This window comes from Ailuropoda melanoleuca, chromosome 5, assembly GCF_002007445.2.
Source record: "Ailuropoda melanoleuca isolate Jingjing chromosome 5, ASM200744v2, whole genome shotgun sequence".
NCBI classification, from domain to species: Eukaryota; Metazoa; Chordata; class Mammalia; order Carnivora; family Ursidae; genus Ailuropoda; species Ailuropoda melanoleuca.
In genome coordinates this window covers 98660066-98665937 of record NC_048222.1, presented here as the reverse complement: position 1 = coordinate 98665937, position 5872 = coordinate 98660066, and the positions used below count along the sequence as shown (strand labels likewise).

Below are 5872 nucleotides of genomic sequence, written 5' to 3'. Positions count from 1 at the left end.
TGCACTGCTGGTTTTGGGGATTGCTTTTGTTCATTTGCTTTTTACTCTAATTCCAGCATAGTTAACATACAGTATTATAACAGATTCTCCACTAGAAGTTCCAGAAAGAACGCAGCTCTGCCAACACCTTGGGTTTAACCTAGTGAAGCTCACTTAAGACTTGGCACTCCAGAACTGCAAGATAATAAATTTGCTTTTTTTTTTTTTTTAGCCTAACAAATTTGTAGTAGTTCATTACAGCCATAATAGAAAACAAACAGACATAAGAATAGATGGACAAAGTTTTTTTTTTCTTCAGTAAAATGTAGCCTTTATTTACTTAAACATTTATTTGCTTCTAGGAAGTAAGTGCTTTCCTAATTTCAAGCAACTATGAGAGAACCACTGTGTTCTTCTATACTCACTTGCCAAAAGGTCAAACTAGAAGTCCTATATGTCTATGAATGCAAATTAAAAGGGAAACTCAACAGAAGATGAAATTCTGAACTGTGTTTAAATCTTTCTTAGAGAAATAGACAATGCTGGGTAGAAATACCCAGATGCTGCATAAAAATGCCTGTAAACAGTGGCAAAAAACCGCTGAGTTGCTTTACCAAATATCACTACTGAGGAAATGTCTGAAAATATCACAAAGTATAAAATCACATATTAATACAAATGCCAGATTTTAAACAAAGACCTTTAGTTTTCCTCATGGTGTAGTTTTATTGTTTCTTCCACAATATTCAAATGTGCAAGAAATTTCACAAGAAGACAAGTCAGCAAGCTCCTAAAAAGGCAGCAAATTCTTTACAAGGCAACCATCTCTTGAACCCACAAAAAAGACAGGAAGCCAGTGTAAGATTATAAATGTTAAAGATAAAATTCCATCACAATGTACTTTTTTCCAGCTCTACCGCAAATTTAACACAACTATCAATGTTAATTGCACTTTGTCATATGATTTGAGCTTGCTTTAAGCTCATGCACTGAGAAGAAGACTCATTTCATGCACAGAATCTGTTGCATGCCTGGCTTCCTTAAAATTGCAGTTGAACATTTCCAGCGCCAAAAAAATTCGGCAAAGCTACAGCAAAATCCAAGTTAGTAAGCTTTTGCTTGATGCTTCTGAGTAATAATGTGAAGTCATCAAGCTGATACTTAGAAATGATACAAAGACACTATTTTGATAATTCACTTTAGTTTTAACACCAAATGTTGCAGAAAGCATCCGTGTTTCTGTTACCATTTTCTAATTTAACTTAATCATGATAGTCAAAATTTAGGGGTCCCAAGGTAACTGCCCCAATTCTATTTCAAGGTTTTCTATGTGTCTTCCATTTGTGTGACCATATTTATGCCATTTACCTTCCCTTTTATAAGGTTGGGGCTGAGGGTGCTTTTTCTTTTGTTTTTCCATGCCTGGAGTTTTCAATATTTACCATACGTTGCTTTTTATATGGCCGACTGGGTCCCTATGGAGGGGAAAGAGTGTGATCAAAGAAGTGTCTATATATATGTATCCATCCAACTTATCAAATACCCATCAGTATCTACTTGATAGCCCTTCGTATCTTTAAGGTAACCCTTAACATCATTACCAAAGTCAGTGAAGAGCTTCTGAATGTGTGTAAAGACACTATNGATATGTATCCATCCAACTTATTCAAATACCCATCAGTATCTACTTGATAGCCCTTCATATCTTTAAGGTAACCCTTAACATCATTACCAAAGTCAGTGAAGAGCTTCTGAATGTGTGTAAAGACACTATTCAGGAAAAATTTATTGATGAATTGATCGAGTTCTCTTCAATAATGAAAACTACCCAGTTTTCCAATAAATACATTTCAATTAACTGTTTAAATTAATCTATCTTTACAGGATTCAACACTTTCATATTAAAAAGATTAATGGATTCCTGTTGAACACATTCAAATACACCAGAACAAGACTTTCTGAAAGAATGATAATTGTCACTACAGTCATGCTCAGCACTGCATTTCTGTGAATTTGTATTTTTTCTAAATTCTTCAGTGAATAGGCTTTTCTTTCCTTCCCTTTCTTTGCATAGTAGGGCCTCTATTATTCTGGGTTTGGGTACGTGCCTTATACTGTGGATGCAAATATTCACTAAAGACTGTTGTTGGTTTTTTAGCTGCTTCTACTTTTGTGTCCCCAAATCTTTTATTGCCCTCTTCATCAAAGATATTCTTGGTGTATCTTTGAAATGCCTGAAAATGGATTTAACTGACTCTGAAATTTTTTTCAGATTTTATTTCACAGTTTCTTTAGCCTGTTTAATTTTTTCTTTATGATGCCTCACAAACTCCTTCATGGAATTCTTCATGGCATCCAGTGTTTCCTTCACTGAACCCCAAAATATTTCCTTTGACTTATTTTTAGCCCTGTGGTGGCTTCTGCTCCTTTTCTTTTTTCCATCAGTTTCTTGTTGGACATTTTGATCTTATGCTTCAATACACAGTCTTTCCCACAAATCAGAATGCTGCTGTTCGAAGCTTAGCTTCTGCTCCAGCTCGGGGAGACTTTCCTGTAAGATTTCTATTTCCTTTTTTTTTTTTTGTCAATACATTGGGAGAGTCTGGGTTGCCATATGACTCACTAGAGCTCTACTGCTGGAGTTCCACCTTTAAAGCCATGGTTACCAGTCGTCGTCTCTCCAGTCCCTCCTTAGCATCTTTGCTTCGCCAAAAGAATCTCTTTCTGATTAAGGAAGCTGTGTGTCTTCAGCTTTTCTCCTTCTAGATCCTGCTTCAGTTTCTGATTTTCTGTAACTAATGCAGTACCTGTCGCTTTATCTTTCGATATTCTAATCTGTTCTCTCAGTTTCCTTAACTCTTCCTGTAATGAAGATAAGCCTTTTTCTTCCTTTTCCAGATATATGTTTAAATTCTGATTTTCTGTATCAAGATTCTTTTTCTGAGTTTCAAAGGACATCTTCTCTTCTTCAGTAAGGGCCGAACATCTTGCAAGATTTCCCCTCAATGACTTATAATCTATAAAAGATTCTTGTTCCTGTTGACATTGAAAAAGATAATCCTTCATATCATTCAGTTCATCTTCATGTATCTTTCTGACTGTTGACACTGAATCTGAATGGTGCCATAGAAATGTCCAAATCCCATTCCAATTGCAGTCACCAAAGCAAGTATAACACACTTATTGAGACCACTGCTGAGCTGGCATTTACACAACTCCCTAGAGCTTTGGTTTCTTGTTCAGGGAGTAGCCATATCTCAGAGTCTGAACTAGAAAGTCTTCTTTCTAGCACAGCGTGGTCTAGAGGCAGGACTAGGCTGATGACTGGTTTCATCACTACTTGATTTATCATCACTAGTCTGGGATGAAAATACAGTTTCTGACTAACAGAATATATACTGGCTATCAGAAGAAAAGCCCGTGTTTTTTGTTTTGTTTTGCTTTTCAAGATTTTATTTATTATTTATTTATTTATTATTTATTTATTTTAGAGAGAGAAAAATACAGAGAGTGAGAGCATGAGCAGGGGGAAGGGCATGGGAGTGAGAGGGAGAGAATCTCCAGCAGACTCCGCAGTGAGTAGGGAGTCGCACACAGGCTCGATCCCAGGACCCTGAGATCATGACCTGAGCTGAAAACAGGTGTTGGTGGCTCAAATGACTGAGACATCCAGGCGCCCCTAGCCCATGTTAAAGTCTTCTGGACTCTCAGCTTCTTCAACCATTACAGCTTTTTGATTTCTAGTTTCTTCTAACTTAGGTGACTCAAGGGTAACAATATCAGACTCATGACTGACAGTTCCAAAATAGACATCATCTTCAGACGACTTTTCCTCTTCTCTCTCAAGTGCTGATCTCGTTTCCTTCAAAGCTGGATAAGCAGTTTCTTCCATTAACATGTGCCATTTTGGCTACTCTCTCCCTGGTCTGACTGCAATACTTATAGCCCCTTTTGCTTTATAGATGTATATTCTGGAGAAAGCTCACAGCTGTCACTGGCTGTACCATGTTCAGAATTCACCAGCTCTTTATCAGACCCCTCATGATTGATAACAGTCCAACCACAAGATGAATCACTGTCACTGGAATTTTCAGACATTTTTCAGGTCTGAATGGGCAGCACCACCTCCACCTGGGCCTGTTGGCTGTCATGGTGACAGTGGTCACAGCCTGTAGAAAGTACTCCAACCTCTATATTTCACATCCTGTTCTAAGCCCTAGCTGTCTCTGTTTTGTGGTCTTCATGGCTTGGAATTCTAATTAGTGGAAGACAGTATTGGTGGTATTGGTTTTTAAGGTGACAACACTGAGTTGTTTCCAGGAGAGCAGCAACACCAGCATCAGAGAATATTACCCCTCCTGAAATGTCTGAAATTTTAGAGTATCTCCAAGAGTGTCCTTCTATAGTATCTGAACCCTCAGGGTCAACAAGAGTTCCTAATATAGAGTAAGGGTTTAATAAATACATGTTGAATCAATAGTTAGAGAAAATGGTTGCCCATGAATAATTTGTACTAAAGGGACTTAATAAATAAAATCATCTCCTCTACTAGCTAGTCAGTGTCTGAATGTCATCTTTTTTTTAAAAAAGATTTTATTTATCTATTCGACAGAGATGGAGACAGCCAGCGAGAGAGGGAACACAAGCAGGGGGAGTGGGAGAGGAAGAAGCAGGCTCATAGCGGAGGAGCCTGATGTGGGGTTCAATCCCATAATGCCAGGATCACGCTCTGAGCTGAAGGCAGACGCTTAACCGCTGTGCCACCCAGGCACCCCTGAATGTCATCTTGTATTCCTGTGGGTAAGGCAGAGTGCACTTTTGAAGAATTTAGAGTTTTTGTAAGAGGCAATTTAGACCGATATGGGTTTTTTTTAATTTTTTTAAGATTTTATTTATTTATTTATTTATTTATTTATTTGNTCTGAGCTGAAGGCAGACGCTTAACCGCTGTGCCACCCAGGCGCCCCTGAATGTCATCTTGTATTCCTGTGGGTAAGGCAGAGTGCACTTTTGAAGAATTTAGAGTTTTTGTAAGAGGCAATTTAGACCGATATGGGTTTTTTTTAATTTTTTTAAGATTTTATTTATTTATTTATTTATTTATTTATTTGAGAGAATGAGAACGGAGCAAGAATGAGAGCATGATTGGGGGGGGGCAGAGGGAGAAAGAGAAGGGACCAGGGAACCCAATGCGGGGCTCAATCTCAGGACTCTGGGATCATGATCTGAGCTGAAGGCAGATGTTTAACTGACTGAGCCNCATGATCTGAGCTGAAGGCAGATGTTTAACTGACTGAGCCACCCTGGCGCTCCAAAACCCATTGGTTTTAGAGGCAAATAGTATAAGAATGAAGGGACATATGAGAGATACACAGAGCATGGTGATCGAGGGTGCAGGCTCTGACATCAAACTGCATTGACTCCAATACAGAATCTCTTACTTATAAGCTATGTGGTTTCTGGGAAGTTACTTAACATTTGTGTATCAGTTTCATCTTATGTCAAATGAAGAAATAAGTGTACTTACCAAATAAGCTTACTGTGAGGAATGAATGATTCCATACAAGCAATGTGCATAGAAACATAGCAAATATGTACTGAACCCAAAAAGGAGCTCTAGGTAAGCCCCATGAGGTGAAATGTAGTGTTTGGGACAGTGAAAGCGATGTGATTTTTATTGAAGTGTTGTAATTTTATTAGAAAAAGGCTTCATGAGATACTGAAGATAAACTTCCCTATTAAAACACTTCCCTAGAACTAAAGCTGGGCATTAAAACAACCTGACATTAACAGTTTGCCAGTTCAGGAATATTTCTCTTCTTTACCATCTCTTCATACGCACATTGGCTTTTGATGAATTTTCACCATTTTAAAGTCATAGGCTTACGTTACT

The 5872-nt window shown here is 38.0% G+C and overlaps 1 pseudogene; it reads right to left on the bottom strand.

The window, feature by feature from the left end:
• Positions 1-1261: 1261 nt before the first annotated feature.
• Positions 1262-4093, bottom strand: LOC100479915 (annotated as a pseudogene).
• Positions 4094-5872: the final 1779 nt, after the last annotated feature.